The sequence below is a fragment of the Hypanus sabinus genome, unplaced genomic scaffold (genome assembly GCF_030144855.1).
Source record: "Hypanus sabinus isolate sHypSab1 unplaced genomic scaffold, sHypSab1.hap1 H_7, whole genome shotgun sequence".
Lineage (NCBI taxonomy): Eukaryota > Metazoa > Chordata > Chondrichthyes > Myliobatiformes > Dasyatidae > Hypanus > Hypanus sabinus.
In genome coordinates this window covers 234,774-255,000 of record NW_026779048.1, presented here as the reverse complement: position 1 = coordinate 255,000, position 20,227 = coordinate 234,774, and positions in this window count along the sequence as shown.

Genomic DNA, 20,227 nt, shown 5'->3' with positions numbered 1-20,227 from the left:
TGGCCAAAGTTTCAGATCCTTGGTCTGCACAACAGAAATGCCATCAGGTCTACATATCTAAGTTCACAATGGATACACAACATATCAAGGGGAAAAATAATGCCGTAGCAGATTGCCTCTCATGTCCAGCTGATGAGACGGCACACATAGGGGTTGACTATGCCGGCATGGCAGCCAACCAAGTCACTGACCCAGAGGTCCCAGTTAACCGAACGGCTGAAATTAAGTTTAAAGAAGCTGGGGTATTTCTCCAGTTCAATGTCTCAACTGGTCACCCTTGCAAACTGGAGACGGATTGTTTTCGACTCCATACCTGGCCTCTCACATCCATTCAGAAGGCCTCACAGAAACTGGTTGCATTACGATTTGTCTGGCATGGTCTCAGAAAAGACATCATGTTTGGAATGCAGCCGGTGTGGAATGCCAGCAGGCAAAAATTATGATGTTCAAACGCCATTGATAACTTTTGAGGACCCTGAGCAACGACTGACCATGTTAATGTGAACATTCTTCCCCCCTCACTCCCCACACTCCTGTTTCAAACACAATTTCACCATGGTGAACTGTACCACCAGGTAGCCAGAGGTCGTCCCTCGGCCAATGACATTGGTTGCAGATGTGGCTCGGACGTTCATCAGCACGTGGTTTGATATCTCACCTGAGATTTCCTCTGACTGCGGTCCCCACTTCATTTCAGAACTCTGGGCTGCAATGGCCCAGAACCTCAGCGTTAGGCTACATCACACCACAGCGTATCAACAGCAGTCCAATTGCATCTGTGTGTATGGAGTGTCAGAGCGAGGTAGTACCTCTGACAGGGAACACGTCGTGCTCTTCTGAGAAGTTCGTCCACATTGGTCCTCACCTGACACTCAGTGGTTCCTTGTAGCTGTTTGCATGCAACAGCGGCCACACCCCGGGCAACGGCTTCCACTGGCCGGCAAAATCTGGTGAGGGTAGCCGATGGGCCTCAAACCCTCGGTGAGTTAGGGCTTGTCTACCTACACATGCGAAGACTGAATTCGGCAGACTACGCGGAGGAGATCACCACTTGGCGGTCCAACGAGTAGAAAGGCGAACCCAGCAAAGCGTTATGGAGCGCAATCAGGGCACAGTGAGACACGTAGGACACTGCTGGTCATCCACTGCATCCCGACTTATCTCCAGCCATCTCGACTCTGTCTTGCAACTGGATACAGATAGGTCGGGACGAGAGAGTGAGGCTGACGATTTGCGCAACTCTCCCTCACTTTAATCCAAGTCAAGCGCAAGTCACGACTCCAAACCCATTCCGCTAAAAAACTTCAAGTCCTGTGGCGATGGGCGAGTGGCGAAGCAGCAGGTGTGGATACACTGGAAGCTGTAGTCACAAACCTGCACACAGGCGGCCCAGGGCATTGGATCGTTCTCCGCTGGAATGAGGCAGCAGTGGAGCTCGGCAGCCCCCTGGGTGTCTGAACAGTCCTCTTTAGGAATCGCTCTGCTCACCTCCATGGAGGAAGGGGCTAGAAAAGGTGCCTCAAACATAGCCTGCTTCATCTTATCCTGGCCAGCACACCTCGCCTAGCGGGGATCCCACTCAGCAGTCGAACTACAAAGAAGACGAAAATGAAGGTGCTCAATCTTAGCACGTGGAACGTGCAAACTCTGCTTGACATCACCAAGGCTGTCAGACCAGAAAGAACAGCACTGGTTGCCAAAGAACTAGCCCACTATAACGTGGACATTGCAGCACACAGCAAAACACACCTAGCAGACAAGGGGCAGCTTACAGAACATGGTGGTGGGTACACCTTCTTCTGGAGCAGTCGTAGCAGCACTGAATGACGAGAGGCTGGCGTTGGATTTGCCATCTGATCCCACTTCGCATCCTGCCTGTGAGAAGACCCCCAGGTCAGAAGACTGCAAAGCGGCTCAATGTCTCCAAGCTGAAGAGCAGCGTAGTTGCAGAAGAATTTCGTGAAGACCTAGATAGCAGGCTGCTTGACACACCCCAGGATGACCACACCAGCATTGAAGAGCAGTGGACGGCTCTCAGAGATGCAGTCTACTCTACCGCTCTCGAACACCTCGGACCAGTAATCCATAGACATCAAGACTGGTTCGATGAGAACGACGAGGAGATACAGGCACTGTCGTCAGAGAAACACCAACTGCTCAGAGCGCACCAGAACGATCCCACTTCACAAGCAGAGATAGATGCCTTCGCCAGTGCAAGACGGAAAGTGCAGAAGAAACTCCGTGAGATGCAGGATGTCTGGTTCAGCAACAAGGCCGATGAGATCCAGGGATATGCAGACAGTCACGACACCAAGCGTTTCTACGCCGTTTTGAAGGATATGTATGGACCTCATGCCTCCCCCCTCCTCAGTGCAGATGGGACTCGGCTGCTGACAGAGAAAAAGCAGATTTTGGAGAGATGGGCTGAACACTTCAACCAGGTCCTCACCCGCCCTGCCGAAATCAACGATGAGGCCATTGCTCGCCTGCCTCAGTTGGAGATCAACCTGGACCTTGACAACCTCCCCACAGAAGAAGAAGACAGAAAAGCCATCTGGCAACTTTCTTGTAGCAAAGCACCAGGATCAAATGCAATCCCTGCTGAAGTCTACAAAGCAGGAGGCCCATTCATGATGCAGAAGCTGACTGAGCTCTTCCAGTCTATGTGGAACGAAGGAAAGGTCCCGCAACAGTTGAAAGATGCCAGCATAGTCCACATCTACAAGAGGAAAGGCAACTGCCAGTCTTGTGACAATCACCGAGGCATCTCCCTCCTGTCCATAGCTGGGAAGATCTTGACTCACGTCCTGCTTAATCGCCTTCTCCAACACCTTGAGCAAGGTCTCCTCCCAGAAAGACAGTGTGGCTTCCGTGCGGAGCGTGGAACTGTCGACTTGATATTTGCTGCACACCAACTCCAGGAAAAATGTCAAGAGCAGCACAGCGACCTCTTTATGACCTTCGTTGATCTGACCAAGGCATTTGATACGGTCTGCAGAGATGGCTTATGGAAGATGATGGAGAAGTTTGGCTGCCCTAGCAGGTTCATCACGATTGTTTGGCAGTTCCACGATGGCATGATGGTGAAAGTTTTGGATGATGATGATGAGTCAGAAGCCTTCCCAGTAATGAACGGTGTGAAGCAAGGATGCGTTCTCGCCCCTACACTCTTTAGCATGGTCTTCTCTGCTATGCTGAATGATGCTTTCTGCAATTGTCAGGATGGTATACACGTCAGATACAGGACTGGTGGTGGGCTATTCACCCTCCGGCGTCTACAGGCTGTTACAAAGGTGAAGGAGACCATTGTCAGAGACCTCTTACTCGCTGATGATTGCACCCTCAATGCCAGCACAGAGCAGAAGATGCAGCAAGAAATGGACTACTTCTCACGAGCCTGTGACAACTTTGGACTTACAATCAGCACCAAAAAGACCGAAGTTATGTACCATCCCACATCCGGAAAGCCCTACCAGAAACCACACATCACAGTAAAGGGGCAGAAGCTACTGGCAGTTGACAGCTTTACTTATCTGGGCAGTACTCTATCACGAGCGGTGAACATAGATGCAGAGATCAGCAACAGAATTACCAAAGCCAGTGCCGCCTTTGGGAGACTCCGTGAGAATGTATGGGAGCAGAGAGGACTCAGCCTTACCACCAAGCTGAAGGTCTACCGAGCAGTGGTTCTCACCACCCTCCTCTATGCCAGCAGACACGCTAAACAGCTCAGCCACTTCCACTTGAGCTGCCTCTGCAGACTTCTCCACGTCCGATGGCAGGACAAAGTCCCAGACACGGAGGTCCTGGAGCGGACTAGCACCCACAGCGTCTACACCCTCCTACAGAAAGCCCAAGCCAGATGGGCTGGCCATGTCGTCAAGATCGTCAAGACCTCAACATCAATCCCAGTAGCTGGGAATCGCTTGCTCTGGACCGCCCAACCTAGTGGAGCAGGACCACTAAAGGAGCCTATGCAGCAGAAATCAGACGCACTGCAGAGGCTCAGAGGAAGCGTAAGGCTCGAGCTGCCTCCACTTCCACTGCAGCACCTACCCTCATGTGTCCCACATGTGGGCGAGCTTTCAGGGCCCAGATTGGCCTCACCAGTCACCTCCGGACCCACCACCTTCCACAAACTCTCCACCTGACAGAAGTCGTGGTCTTCGACTCCGAAGGATGAACAACAACAGCATCTGTGAGCATTTTCACTGCTCCTTAAAGAATGGTCTGAGGGCTTCAATGGTATGATCGTCTCCAATGAGTCCTGCTGGGGCTCAGAACTGTTCCAAAAGTGGACCTGCAGTCATCTGTGGCAGAGTTGGTATACAGGCAGCCATTATGAGTGCCAAATGATTTTATTCCTGATGCCATGACCGCCTGGTCGGCCTCTCGACCCTCATCAGTAAATTCGATTCCTTTTCACCTATTCCTAACTCCCATCATTGTGAACTGCACTCTTGACTACCTGTTGACCTACCCTCCATCTTGTATGTTTTGTCCACTATGATGCCCACCAACATCCCCTTCGAAATTTATCTTTGATAAGAGGGTAAACCTGAAGATATTATGTTGGTTCACCTTGAACTGGCCAACCAAGATTTCGAATCGGAATCAGAATCAGGTTTATTATCACCGGTGTGTGTCGTGAAATTTGTTAACTTAGCAGCAGCAGTTCAATGCAATACATAATCTAGAAAAAAAACCAAAATAAAATAATAATAATTAATAAATAAGTAAAAATCAATTACAGTAAATGTATATTGATTAGATTAAAAATCATGCAAAAAACAGACATATATTAAACAGTGAGGTTGTTTTCATAGGTTCAATATCCATTTAGGAATTGGATGGCAGAGGGGAAGAAGCTGTTCCTGAATCGCTGATTGTGTGCCTTCAAGCTTCTGTCCCTCTGACCCGATGGTAACAGTGAGAAAAGGGCACGCTCTGGGTCCTTGAGGTCCTTAATAATGGACACTGCTTTTCAGAGACACTGCTCCTTGAAGATGTCCTGGGTACTTTGTAGGCTATTAGTCAAGATGGAGCTGACTAAATTTACAACTCTATGCAACTACTTCCGGTCCTGTGCAGTAGCCCCTCCGTACCAGACAGTGACGCAGCTATGCCCCTGCCGTCACAACATGTCCATGAGCATGTCAACACACATCTGGATGAGTCATAGTCACCTCTGCCTTTGAAACACAGGACCAGAGCCAGGCAGCTTGTCCGAGATCCAGATAGGCTCACAATGTTGGTTTTAGTGAATTATGGATGGGGTAATGTAATTGAGAGAAATATACACAATTCACAGCCACTGACATTAAGCTAGGGTTTTGCTTTAAAAGGCTGGTCTAACGTGATGATGTTGTTGTGTAGAGATTATTAGTGTGCTTTTGTGCTTAGGTTTTGCAGTTCAATAAAACGTGTTACAGGTGTCATTCAGCATAAATCGCCTCAATTTGGAGTTTTTGCAAGAACCTACAAAGGCAATCCAGTTTTCTTCCAGGGAGTGAACACCGGAGAGTGGTGCTGACAGGAGAGCTGATGTATTGGGTCTGGCCCCCAGCCCATATACCATCCATGTCTCTGTTCCCTCCTACAACACCGCCAGTGCCTTCTCACCTGGAATCCATGGCACATGGGCTTTCTCAGCACAACAGCCAAAGCCATGCAGCTCCCCTGCTAACGAAACAGACTTGGAGAAATTTGCATTACTATTGTCCAACAGGATCTTGTGAACATGAGAAAAAGGTTTAAGACAAACATTTGCAGTATTTGTTGGACACAGGGACACGGCTGCAATGAAGCGCACTGTCATCTTACTGGAATATGGTACCATCTACCATCTGCCACTTTTCTGCACAGTTTGGCAACCCCTCTATAATCTGTTGTAACCTCAGACAACCATCTACACAATCAACAAAACCTTCAAACTTTGTGTCATCTGCTGACTTACTCTCCCTACCTTTATCAGGACTGTCTTATTATGTCCTCTGCTCCCCTTGGTTCACAGCTCTGTTGACTGAATAGAAAGGGAGCAGAAGCCAGTGTAGAGGTCCTGATGAAGAGTCTAGGCTCAATACATTGACTGTCTGTTCCCCTCTATAGATGCAGCCTGCCTGCAGAGCTCATCCAGCATTTTGTAAGCGTTGCTCAAGGTTTCCAGCATCTGCAGACTCTCTTGTGCTAATTTTAGGGTTCAGTTTCAGGAAACTTAACAGGTCCTGAGATCTACCTCTGGGACTTTGGTGCCACTGCTGCAAATCCCATCTCCTGATTGCAGACTGAAGTTGCTGACCCAAAACACGGCACTATTGCTCAGCTAGATTTTTACATGAATAGTTATTATTGCAGAGAACAGAACAAATGGAAGAAGAGCCTGAAGCAATTGTTTACAAATCAATCTGAAAGGTATTCAGAGTCCAAGTCTGTTGGAGAAACCAGACACTGCCTCAGGCATTTGACTACATTTTAAAACTTAATTGACAGGACAGTTTATTTTCTCTTTTTGCGCTACTTACTTTTTTATATTAAGATATTTACTGTAATTTACAATTTTTATGAAGTATTGCAATGTACTGCTACTGGATAACAACAAATTTCATGACATATGCCAATGATATTAACCTGATACTGATTTAGTAGTTAGCAAGTGAAGGGTTGTCACAGCAACATTGTGGTTAGCACAATGGTTTACAGTACCAGGGGACTGTGTTCAATTCCCGTTGCTACCTGTGATGAGTTTGTACCTTCTCCTCATGATCGTGTAGGTTTTCTCCAGGTGCTCGAGTTTCCTCCCACAGTCGATAGACGAAGCAGTTGGTAGTCATTGTAAATTGTCCCGTGATTAGGCGCAGGATTAAATCAGGGGATTGCTAGGTGGTGCGGCCTGAGGAACCATAAGGACCGATTCACGCTGTATCCCAATAAGTAAACAACAAATAAAGTAATAGCACATGACACAATATTGGAAATAAACTACAGAACATTGAAATCTACAACACATTCGGCCCACAGTGTTGTGCTAACCATGTAACTTACTCTAGAATCTGCCTAGAATTCCCCTACCGCATAGTCCTCTATTTTTCTAACCTCCATGTACCTATCTAAGAGTCTCTTAAAAGACCCTATTGTATCCGCCTCCACCACCATTATCGGCTGTGCATTCCACGCACCCACCACTCTCTGTGTGAAAAACTTACCTCTAACATCCCCCCTGTACCTCATTCCAAGCACCTTAAAACTATGCCCCTTCATGTTAGCCATTTCACCCCAGGAAAAAACCTCCGGGTATCCACACGATCAATGCCTTGAAATAGGCCACTGTGCTTCCATGCACTGCATCCTAAGTAACACCCAAAGATCATCTAAGCTGATTCAATGCATAGCAACCGAATGAACTGTCTAAACTAATTTAACTTAGTTTGAGAGATTGAGAAAAGTAGATGAATCAGTTTCTCTTCTCCTTTGCAACCCGTTCTCTTGTCCAGGGTTGGAGCAGGAAGGTGAAGAAAGTACAACAGGAAGATTCAAGCTGCACGCCAAGATATTTGTTACTGATTGTTTGGAATCTGCAGATCACGAGATTTCCAGGAAGCAGACAGACTAAAACTAACCTGCTTAAGTGAATCATGTGATTTCCAAGCACTCCTATGCTCAATGCATTCAGAACTATTGTTCAGTTGGCCACAGTCACTTGATTTCCTGTAAATATAGACTTGGAGAGAATGTGAAAGTGAAAGGGTGTATATAAGTGTTAACTCCCTTTTTTTAATTCTAAAATTCCCCAGTATCATTCTTATCATTAACTTTCCTCTGTCCCCTCCTCTCCCTCCATCCCAGTCTCTGCCATGTTCTCACCATTGTTTCTGACATTCCCCACCTAATCTCGAAAGATGAATTTCAGCTTTTATGCCAACTAACACCACAAGGATTGAAACCATTCAGTATCTTCCTCTTGGCAACTGGGGTCAAATAGCACATGATCCAATAAGCCATACTGTTTCCACATATCCTATGTAATGCTCAAAGATCAAAAGAGATGGTTCAATGCATACCAACAGATTGAACTGTCTAAACTAACTTAACTTAATTTGAGAGATTGAGAAATTCACCTTAAATAATTCGATAAATTAAACCTGCATAATTTAGATCCTTCCTCGACCTGGGATTTAACTTTAAAAGACCTGAATTGGTTATGAGATTTCTTAATGTTTCAAGTTCTGTAACATGCCATCATTATATCATTGTCAAGAAGCCTGCAATTTGAGACTGGTGTCTGGGGACCCATTAGTCAGGTCATTGATAATGAAGATTGGAGCCTGATGGTTGATTGGAAGTCTGGAGCTGGATGTGGGGGGCCTATCCTGGGGTTGGAGGACTGTTCATGGGAGGGAGGAAATGGGCTTGCTTTGTAGTTGCTTTATTGCTTGCTGTGCTCTGTGTTGTTCTGCTGAGCATTGTGGGACTGTTATGTTGGAGCCAGGATGTGTGGTGACAATTGCACACTGACCACATCACAGGGAGTACAAGCAGGCAGATGAGACCAGGTGAGGAGTAAAGTGGACAGGTAGGGGAAGGGGGTGTGAAATAAAAAGCTGGGAGACGATAGATGGAAGAGGTAGAGGGCTAAAGAAGAAGTAATCTCTTGTTTATGATATAAGTCTTTCATTCTATTGGTCTCATAATCATAGATTCATGGTCAAGGATTAGAGAGCTTGGAGACAGGCCTTATGACCCAATTTGTCTATGCCAACCATGGTGCTCACCAAGCTAGATCCATTTACCCTCATTTGATGATGTAAGATTCCACAGGCATGTTTCCCTTGTTTGCTGGTGGAAAAGACAGTAGGGGAGCTGGATGGCCTTGGTTGTAGTGAGGACTATTCCTCAAGCTGCAGGCTGGCCTGCTGCTGCAGTCTAGGAGAAGAGACGCTGGAAGTGGCGTAGCGTGGTGTCTGTGGTCGGTTGGGGGTAGGACTCTCCCATCGGCGCTGCCCTCCAGAGTTCAATTGCTGGAACAATAGGCTGGATTGTGTGTACGTGTTTGTTGCACACTGCTGGGAATAGTACTATCAATTTGCTGGACATGTCTATCGGGGTCTTGAGTTACTTATGTGTTTTTTTGGTTAACTATGTTTTTTTGCTTGCTATTTTGAATGTATTGTGCGTATTTTGCACCTGGGCCCCAGATGAATGCTGTTTCATTCAACTGCATCTCGGAGCTCGAGAAGGAGAGGATTCACGGCTTTTTCAGTTTTTTAAATGGCCAACCAATTGGGAGCAGAGGAGCTGAAGACAGCCGGTCAGCTAGCGCACTATAAACGAAGTTCTGTCTAGCAAAGCAGCCATCGTCGGAGTGGACTGAGTCAGAGTGGGATGGCTTTGGCTCAACAGGCAGAGGCGAGGGTAGGTTCCGGTGAGTTGTTTTGTCTCTCATTCGTTTTCCTTTTTAACTAGTAAGTTTAGAGAGAATGCCAGGCAGGATGTTGGAATGCTCTTCTTGCAGGATGTGGGAAGTCAGGGACCGGTCTCCCTGACAACGATATCTGCAAGAAGTGCATCCAGCTGCAGCTCCTAACAGACCGTGTTAGGGAACTGGAGCAGGAGCTGGATGACCACCGGATCATTTGGGAGGATGAGGAGTTTATAGATACTAGTTTCAGGGAGGTAGTTATGCCAAAGGAGCAGCACACAGGTAATTGGGTTACTGTCAGGCGAGGGAAGGGGAAAGGACAGGCAGAGTAGGGCTCCCTGTGGCCATTCCCCTCAACAACAAGAATACCGATTTGGATACTGTTGGGGAGGATGGCTTACCTGGGACAAGCTGCGGCAGCCAGATCTCTGGCACTGAGTCTGGTTCTGCAGTGCAGAAGGGAGGGAGGAAGAAGAGGAGAGTGGTAGTGATAGGGGACTCCATAGTTAGAGGTACAGACAGGAGGTTCTGAGGTCGTGACAGAGACTCCCGGATGGTTTGTTGCCTCCCGGGTGCCAGGGTCAGGGATGTCTCTGATCACGTGCACAGCATTCTGAGGTGGGAGGGTGATCAGCCAGATGTTGTGGTACACATCGGTACCAATGACTTAGGAAGAAAGAGTGAGGAGGCCCTGAAGAGTGAGTTTATGTCAGGAGGGGCCGGATGGACCCAAACGCAGGACACAGACACTGAAATACTGGGGGGAGGACAGGATGGGGATGCCAAGGCACTAAAGGGTAGAGCTGGGGTTCAGGTCGATAGAGTTCGGGCAGGCGGAGCGGAGCGGGCTCCCGGGGTCCGGGCAGGCGGAGCGGAGCGGGCTCCCGGGGTTCGAGTTCAGGTAGACAGGTCCCCAGGGTTCAGGGTTCAGGGTTCAGGCAGGTAGGTAGACAGGTCCCTGGGTTCAGGCAGGTCCTCGAGTTTCAGGCAGGCTCGATAGGCTGGCGGAGAGCACTCCCTGGGCGGGCCACATATATCTCGGGTAGGGACGCCGAACACCGGAGCACCAGGCGGAATCACCAGACCAACACAACAGTCACGACAACGGGAAATTCAGAAACGGCTGGCAGACGGCGTGACCGTGCGAAAAACAAATGAGCGGAGAAGCGGGACCAGCACATGGGAAGCAAGGTGGGGGAGCGGACCAACCTGGTAGTACTGGCATGGGGCACAGAAGCATGATGAAGAGAAGATCTGAGCCCGGGCGGAATCACAGATTGCAAAGCAGAGTTCGGAGCCGGCGGAGAAATGGGAAACAGAACAAAACGACCACCCGCCTGGTCCCAGTCCCAAGGCCCCTTATAAACACCTGCAGCTCAATGAGTCACAGGTGTGCCTCCTTGAACCAGGAGGGTCCTAACTAGATCACGGGTGACGGGAGGGACAACTGCAGGACCCGGAGTCTGGAGCCGCTGGACCGGATCAAAACCCAGAACGCGGTTCTGGACCAGACCCTGACAGTATAGAGAGCTTAGTAGGAAGTTCAAAAGCAGGACCTCGAGGGTGGTAATCTCAGGATTGTTACCTTTGCCACGTGCCAGTGAGGGTAAGAGTAGGATGCTCTGGAGGATGAACATGTGGCTGAGGAACTGGTGTAGGGGGCAGGGTTTCAGATTTCAGGATCATTGGGACCTCTTCTGGGGCAGGTGGGACCTGTACAAGACAGACGGGTTACACCTGAACTACAGGGGGACCAATATCCTTGCAGGGAGGTTTGTTAGTGCTATTGGAGAGGGTTTAAATGAGATTTGCCGGGGGGTGGAACCAGAGTGACAGGGTAGATAGTGGAGTGGGGGTGAAAATAAATGATGTTAAAGGTTCATGCAAAGTCACAAATAGAAGGGTTGTGTGTGGTGGTAATAATCTTCTGAGCTGTGTCTATTTCAGTATTGTGGGGCAGGCAGGCGAGCTGAGGGTGTGGATTGACACGTGGAATTATGACATTGTAGCCATTAGTGAAACTTGGCTACAGGAGGGGAAAGACTGGCAACTCAATGTTCCAGGGTTCCAATGTTTCAGATGTGATAGAGGCAGAGGGATGAAGGGTGGGGGAGGGGTGGCTTTGCTAGTCAGGGAAAATGTTACAATAGTGCTCAGAGAGGACAGATTAGAGGGCTTGACTACCGAGGCCATATGAGTGGAGCTGAGAAACAGGAAAGGTATGACCACATGAATGGGGTTGTATTATAGACCACCCAATAGTCAGCGAGAATCGGAGGAGCAAATCTGCAGAGAGATGGCAGACAACTGCAGGAGACAGAAAGTTGTGATTGTAGGGGATTTTAATTCTCCACATATTGATTGGGACTCCCATACTGTTAAAGATCTAGATGGATTAGCATTTGTAAAATGTGTTCAGGAAAGTTTTCTAAATCAATATATAGAAGTACCAACTAGGGAGGATGCAGTATTAGATCTCCTATTAGGAAACGAGTTAGGGTGGGTGATGGAAGTGTGTGTAGGGGAACACTTTGGTTTCAGTGATCATAACGCCATTAGTTTCAACTTAGTCATGGATAAAGATAGATCTGGTCCTCGGGTTGAGGTTCTAAACTGGAAAAAGTCCAAATTTGAAGAAATGAGAAAGGATCTAAAAAGCTTGGATTGGGACAGGTTGTTCTCTGGCAAGGATGTGATTGGTAAGTGGGAGGCCTTCAAAGGAGAAATTTTGAGAGTGCAGAGTTTGTATGTTCCTGTCAGGATTAAAGGCAAAATGAATAAGAATAAAGAACCTTGGTTTTCAAGGGATATTGGAAATCTGATAAAGAAAGAGAGAGATGTATGACAGGTATAGGCAACAAGGAGCAAATAAGATGCTTGAGAAGTATAAAAAGTGCAAGAAAATACTTCAGAAAGAAATCAGGAGAGCTAAAAGAAGACATGAGTTGTGTTGGCAGTCAAGGTGAAGGATAATCCTAAGAGCTTCTACAGGTATGTTAAGAGCAAAAGGACAGCAAGGGTAAAATTAGTCCTCTTGAAGATCAGAGTGGTAGGGTATGTATGGAACCAAAAGAAATGGGGAGTTCTTAAATGTTTTTTTTTTGCATCTGTATTTACTAAGGAAACCGGCATGGAGTCAATGGAAACAAGGCAAACAAGTAGGGAGGTCATGGAACTTATACAGATTGAAGAGGAGGAGGTGCTTGCTGTCTTGAGGCAAATCAGAGTAGATAAATCCCCAGGACCTGACGGAGTATTACCTCGGATCTTGAGGGAGACTAGTGTTGAAATTGCAGGGGCCCTGGCAGAAATATTTAAAATATTGGTATCCACAGGTGAGCTGCCAGAGGATTGGAGGATAGCTCATGTAGTTTCGTTGTTAAAAGAAGGCTCTAAAAGTAATCCGGGAAATTATAGGCCGGTAAGTTTGACGTCAGTAGTAGGTAAATTATTGGAAGGAATATTAAGAGATAGGATCTACAAGTATTTGGATAGACAGGGACTTATTAGGGAGAGTCAACATGGCTTTGTGCGTGGTAGGTCATGTTTAACCAATCTATTAGAGTTTTTCGAGGAGGTTACCAGGAAAGTGGATGAAGGGAAGGCAGTGGATGTTGTTTACATGGACTTCAGTAAGGCCTTTGACAAGGTCCCGCATGGGAGGTTAGTTAGGAAGATTCAGTCGCTAGGTATACATGGAGAGGTAGTAAATTGGATTAGACATTGGCTCAATGGGAGAAGCCAGAGTGGCAGTGAAGGATTGCTCTTCTGAGTGGAGGCCTGTAACAAGTGGTGTGCCACAGGGATCAGTGCTGGGTCCATTGTAGTTTGTCATCTATATCAATGATCGGGATGATAATGTGGTAAATTGGATCAGCAAATTTGCTGATGATACAACGATTGGAGGTGTAGTGGACAGTGAGGAAGGTTTTCAAAGCTTGCAGAGGGGTGTACCGAGTGTGGTATTTGATGTCACAAATCAGGGTATCGTAAACAGCTTGAGTCCTATTTCTACAGTTACTTCAGCAGTGACTAAAATGCCTTAAAAGTATTCAAATGTATTTCAGGAGTTTTGGCAGATCTTACTGCAGCAAAGGTTATTAATTTTGCACAGAAGGATAATAAAGGATTTAGAGACCAAGGGACTGAAATTTTGCAGATGATCCAGGAGGTAGCTAAGTGTATGGAGGAAGAAAGGGGCAATTTTGAGAAAATTGCATCAAAGTTGAAGGACTGCACTGAGCTGCAGAAATTTCAGGGCAATGTGGAAGATAATGAAGAAATTCAACAGGTCAGGCAGCATCTGGTTGATGTGTTGAGTTCTTTCTGGATTTCCTGTGTTGTTGCATATTCCAGCATAGGTAATCTCCAGAGATGAATAAATATCTGGTTGATTCATAATCTTGGAAAGAACACATAAAAATGTTTTTTGATATTCTGAATTAATTCTCCCTAAATTAGTAGAAATTCTTTATTTCTTGTAAACTACCCACCCTTTAAAATCTACATGTTTACTTTTGCTTCCAAATTCAGATTCGTTATTGACCCGACTACTACTTCCAAGACCATAAGACATCAGTGTAGAATTGGTCCATTTGGCCCATTGAGTCTTCTCTGCAATTTCATTGTGGCTGATTTAATATCCCTCCCAATCCCATTCTCTTTCCTTCTCTTCATAACCCTAGATGCCCTTACAAATCAAGAACCCATCAACCTCCACTTTAAATATACCCAATGACTTGGCTTTCACTGAATCTGTGACCATGAACTCCATGGGTTCACCACCCTCTGGCTAAAGAAATTTCTCCTCATTTCTGTTCTAAAGGGATATTTTTTATGTTCTGAGGTTGTGCCCTGTGGTCCTAGTCTTGCCACAATCGGAAACATTCTCTCCACATCCCCTCTATCTGAGCCTTTCAATATTCAGTTGGCTTCAATCACATCTCTCCCTTCCTCATCCTTCCAAACTCCAGAGAGTACAGGCAGAGAGCCATGAAATGCCCCTCATATGTTAACCTTTTCATTCCCATGATCACTCTTGCGAACCTCCTGTGGACCATTTCCAATACCAGCACATCCTTATCTATTATTCCACTCCATACGTTGTCCCAGGATCATTTTCTTTAAACTTAAGATTTGTCCGCTCTGATGATTTGCTCTATTTGAGTTCAATGTTAATTCTCTCTTTTTCTTTTGGCCCCCATATTACCACTTAGTCCAGTCTGTTTGGCCTATTGATCAGGCCCCAAAGTATTATCATTGACAGAAGCCACAAATGCAGGATGTGCCTGAGTGATGTGAAGTGACTGTGGAATACAGGCTGCCCTGAGGCCCAACACAACTGGCACCTGCAAGTGTTCTTGTCTTCTTTCCCAGAAAGAAGCAGGACAGCTCAGATGAGAGTGCCCTGGTATCTGGAAGTAATTAATGGAAAGATTAAGCATTCCGGAATTGGAAACTGCATTATTCCTCAGGGGGATAGAATCAGTTCTACAGGGACATAAAGAGAAAGCGTCCGACTGAGAACACCTGGTGAAAAGAACAAATGCCAATGTTGGTTTAGGAAGCTTAGCTACTCCCTAACAGTCATTGGTTGTCATTGGGGCCATACGGTAGAGTAGCAGTTAGTCAAATCTCTTTACTGCACTGGAAATCAGCAATCAGGGTTCAATTCCCATCACTGTCTTTAGGGAATTTGTACAGCTTCCCTGTGACCCCTGTGACAGGGAGACTGGTATTGGAAATGGTCCACAGTAGGTTCACAAGAGTGATCATGGGAATGGCCCTGTCTCTCTGTGACCTCTTGGTTCTGTGGTTTTTCCCTACGTTCCAACAATTCACTGGTTCAGGTAAGTAAGATGTAGGAATGTGGGAATGTGATGCTGGCAGCTGAAACACAGTGACACTTGTGGACTTCACCCAGCTCATCTCAGACTGTGTTGGTTGTTGATAGAAATGAAACATGTCATGTACATGTGACAAATAAAGCTGATTTCTCAGATGAATGGAAATGTTTAGCCTAGTACTCAATGTGTCATGCCAATCAGAATCAAGAGCAGCAACAGACTGCTTGAGGACTCAGGCAACTCTGCTTGATGGAACCTCCAAATTTCACTGCTACAATGACCGTCCTCGACATAGCCTCTTTGACTCTATTCCTCACCACAATACACGCTTATAATAAAATGGGAACCAGTTTAAACTATGGTAGCTACATCCAAAAATAATGTCATCCTAACGCCTTCTGGAAATCCAAGTATACAACATCCCCTCTATCCACTGCACTCATTATGTCCTCAAAGAACTCCGGAGAGAAGTCACTTTTTCTCTGGAGAAAAAGTCACAAAGAGAAGGCATCCCAGAACAGATGCCTGAGACACACCACTAGTCACTGACTTCCATGCAGAATATGAACCATCTCTTTGCCTTCTGTGGGCAAGCCAATTCTATATCCACAAAGCAAGGTCCCCCTGGATCCCATGCCTCCTTATTTTCTCAATAAGCCTTGCATGGGGTACCTTATCAAATGCCTTGCTGAAATCCATATACACTACATCTACTACTCTACCTTCATCAATGTGTTTGGTCACATCCTCAAAAAATTTAATCAAGCTCATTAGCCACTACCTGCCTTTGACAAAGCCATGCCGACTATTCCTAATCATATTATATCTCTCCAAATGTTTATAAATCCTGACTCTCTGGATCTTCTCCATCAACTTACCAACCACTGAAGTAAGACTCACTAGACTATAATTTGCTGGGCTATCTCTACTCCCTTTCTTGAATAAGGGAACAACATCTGCAACCCTCCAATCCTCTGGAATCTCTCTGATCTCCATTGATGATGCAAAGATCATTGCCAGGGGATCAGCAATCTCCTCCCTCACCTCCCACAGTAGCCTGGGGTACATCTCATCCGGTCCTGGAGACTTATTCAAATCGATGCTTTCCAAAAGTTCCAGCACATCCTCTTTCTAATATTCATAAGCTCAAGCTTTTCAGTGCACTGCAAGTCATCCCTACAATTGCCAAGATCCTTTTTCCATAATGAATACTGAAGCAAAGTATTCATTAAGTACCTCCGTTATCTCCTCCAGTTCCATGCACACGTTTTCACTGTCAGACTTGATTGGTCCTATTCTCTCACATTTTATCCTCTTGCTCTTCACATACTTGTGGAATGCCTTGGGGTTTTCCTTAATCCTACTCACCAAGGCCTTCTCATGGCCCCTTCTGGCTCTCCTAATTTCATTCTTAAGCTTCTTCCTGCTGGCCTTGTAATTTTCTAGATCTCTATCATTACCTAGCTTTTTTAACCTTTTGTAAGTTTTTCTTTTCTTTTTGACTAGATTTACATTTTCTTCTTGACTAGCCTTTGTACACCATCCTTTCCCAAGTCAGGCAATGTACCTACGCAGAATGTTTGCCGCATTTCTGCCGTACATTTCCCTGAGAACATCTGTTCCCAATTTATACTTCCAAGTTCCTGCCTGATAGCTTATTATTTCCCCTTACTCCAATTAAGTGCATTCCTAACTTATCTGTTCCTAACCCTCTCCAATGCTATGATAAAGGAGACAGAATTATGATCACTATCTCCAAAATGCTCTCCCATTGAGAGACCTGACACCTGACCAGGTTTATTTCCCAATACCAGTAGGCTTATAGGCTTATCTACATATTGTGTCAGGAAACCTTCCTGAACACACCTCACAAACTTCACCCTATCTAAGCCCCTTGCTCTTGGAAGATGCCATTCAATATTTGGGAAATTAAAATCTTCCACCATGATTACCCCATCATTAATACACTTTTCCAGAATCTATCTCCCTATCTGCTCTTCGATGTCCCTGTTAATATTGGGAGATCTATAGAAAACACCCAGTAGAGCTATTGATCCCTTCCTGTTCCTAACTTCCACTTACAGAGACACAGTAGACAATCCTTCCATGACTTCTTCCTTTTCTGCAGCCCTGTCACTATCTCTGATCAACAGTGCCACGCCCCCACCTCTTTTGCCTCCCTCCCTGTCCTTTCTGAAACATCTATAGCCTGGTACTCTAAGTAACCATTCCTGCCACTGAGCCATCCAAGTCTCTGTAATGGCCACCACATTATAGATCCAAGTACTGATCCTTAGTAAACCTCCCTGCCAGGATATTTGTCCCCCTGGGATTCAAGTGCAAGCCGTCCTTTTTGTACAGGTCACTCCTGCCCCAAAACAGGTCCCAATGATCCAGAAATCTGAATCCCTGCCCCCTGCTCCAGACCCTCAGCAATGCATTTATCCTCCTCCTCACTCTATTCCTATTCTCACTGTTGCGTGGCACAGGCAGCAATCCCGAGATTACTACCTTTGAGGTCCTGCTTCTCAGCTTCTTTCCTAACTCCCTGTTGTCTGTTTTTAGGAACTCCTCCCTTTTCCTACCAATGTTGTTGGTACCAATATGTACCACGACCTCTGGCTGTTCACCTTCCCACTTCAGGATATCGTGGACTTGATCAGAAGCATCACAGACCCTGGCACCTGGGAGGCAAACTACCATCCGTGTTTCTTTCCTGCATCCACAGAATTGCCTGTCTGACCCCCTGACTATAGAGTCCCCTATCACTGCTGCCTTCCTCTTCCTTTCCCTACCCTTCTGAGCCACAGGGCCGGACTCTGTGCCGGTCCCCAGGTAGGCCACCCCCCCCCCCCCCACAAAGTACTCAAACAGGATAATTATTGTTAAGGGGCAGCCACAGGATACTCTCTAGTATTTGACACTTTCCCTTCTATCTCCTGACTGTTACCCACTTATCTGTCTCCTAAGGCCCTGGTGTAACTACCTGCCTATAGCTCCTCTCTATCAGCTCCTGACTTTCTCTGACCAGATGAAGGTCATTGAGCTGCATCTCCAGTTCCCTAACCTGGTCCCTAAGGAGCTGCAGCTCGATGCACCTGGCACAGATGTGGCCGTCTGGGAGGCTGGGAGTCTCCCGGACATCCTATATCTGACACCCAGTACAGAACACTGGCCTCACAGACATACTTCCTTTTCCTTACAAGAATCTTACCTTGCCTCGAACCACTATCGCTGAAGCCCCGTTGAACCAAAGCCCTCCTACTCTGCCTCCCCCTTCTCTGTTGCCCGCACTATCAAGCTGTCTTCTTTTTAAATCCTTCCCGCCGGCCTAACTGGCTGATGTCCACGCGCTTGCATGGTCATGCCTCTTCTTGAATAATGGCAAGGACCTCACCCCAGTGGCAGCCCCGGCCATTCGATTACCGTCTCAACCACTGACCTAGCTCGTTTGTATTCATCCATCATTCAGGCTGGAGTGTCTGGCCTCAAATGCCATGTGCAATTTCTTCCCTTATTCTGTCTGCTACACCATTGAATTTGTGGAACCTGATGTCTCTGCTGTAGCTCACGTACCTTCCTATCTACTTTCCCCAATAAGTCTTTCTATTTTACACCGTACAACAAATCATCTACCTTCAACAACCAGCCTCCATTACAGAACACCAATACCATTACTCTTTAACATGCTATTCATCCCTTCTGTCGTGCTCTTGGTGTCCTCTGCCTTCATGTTTGCAGTGGGTCTGCTTCCATCAGCTGTGGTTAGGTCCAATGCAGGTCTCACTTTGGTTCTCTGTGTTGGCCAGAAAGAATGAGAATCTTCAAATCAGTGAATTCAAATGAATCAAGGACAGTGGAAGCGGTCTTTGTTCTTGCCGTGTGCTTGGGGGATGGAGGCTGCCATTTTGTGAAGACACTCTATTCTCCATTTTGTGAGCTTGACATGCTGGACTTGATTAGTGTTTTAAAGAAGGCACAAAGACTCTTCAGGTAATCTGCTGGATTGGAGGTCATTTCCAGATAAGGAGTTGTTTGCGAAGTGTTCTCTGGGTGGCTGTAACATGCAGACTTGTGAATGCCTGAGGCCATTCGAGCTCATTGCTGACTGAGAACAAGGAGCCATGAGTCAGCAACTGTCCCTTGATGGGAAGAGGACAATAGATGGATGCTGGCTTGGACCAGAGCCAATGACCAGGTGTTAAAGGCCAGACACATGACCTGTGGCCAATGACATGGGAATACGACATTTGAATTGATAAGAAATGAATATAAAAGTGGATGCTTTGGGGGTGCTGGTGGTGGTAACTTTGAAGAATAACCATCGCAGATACAAGCGAGAAGAACCCTGCGTGAAGCACATGGAGAGTGAATCGGGACCACGAGGAACAAGGAACGCCTGGCCAGCGTAAATTCCTCCGCCTGGGTAATACCTTTGCTATTCTTTGACTATCCAGGAGAGTCAGGGATACTTAGCAGGTGTGCACACAAGGTATTTAGTGTATGAATTCACGTACTTGTTAGTTTGAACAATAAAGGAAATTGTCAGTTAATACAGATCTCTCTGTGCCTCACTCAGAATCGTTGGAAGAGGCAGAAGCGGTATCTCTCTCTCCCTTTTTTTCCAACATCTTCAATTACCCTGTTACTGGGTACATTGGATTTCCCACTCTGGCTGCTGGTGCAACTAGAAGGTGAGTCATGTGTTTTAACCTGAGTTGAATGATTCCACTGGCAACCTCACCATGCCTGCACACATACGCAAGTGTCATTTATCAAAAGAACCATCCATGGTCTTATCCATCTGTGGTCCTACTCATTTGTGATTCTATCCATTTGTGGTCCTCTCCACCCATGGTCCTTCTGTGGACATCTGTAGACAGATGGCGAGGACCACAGACAGAAAGAATCAAAGATGGAGAATCTGTGGTCCTCTCCATCCATCCCTTGCTGATCAGCAATCTGC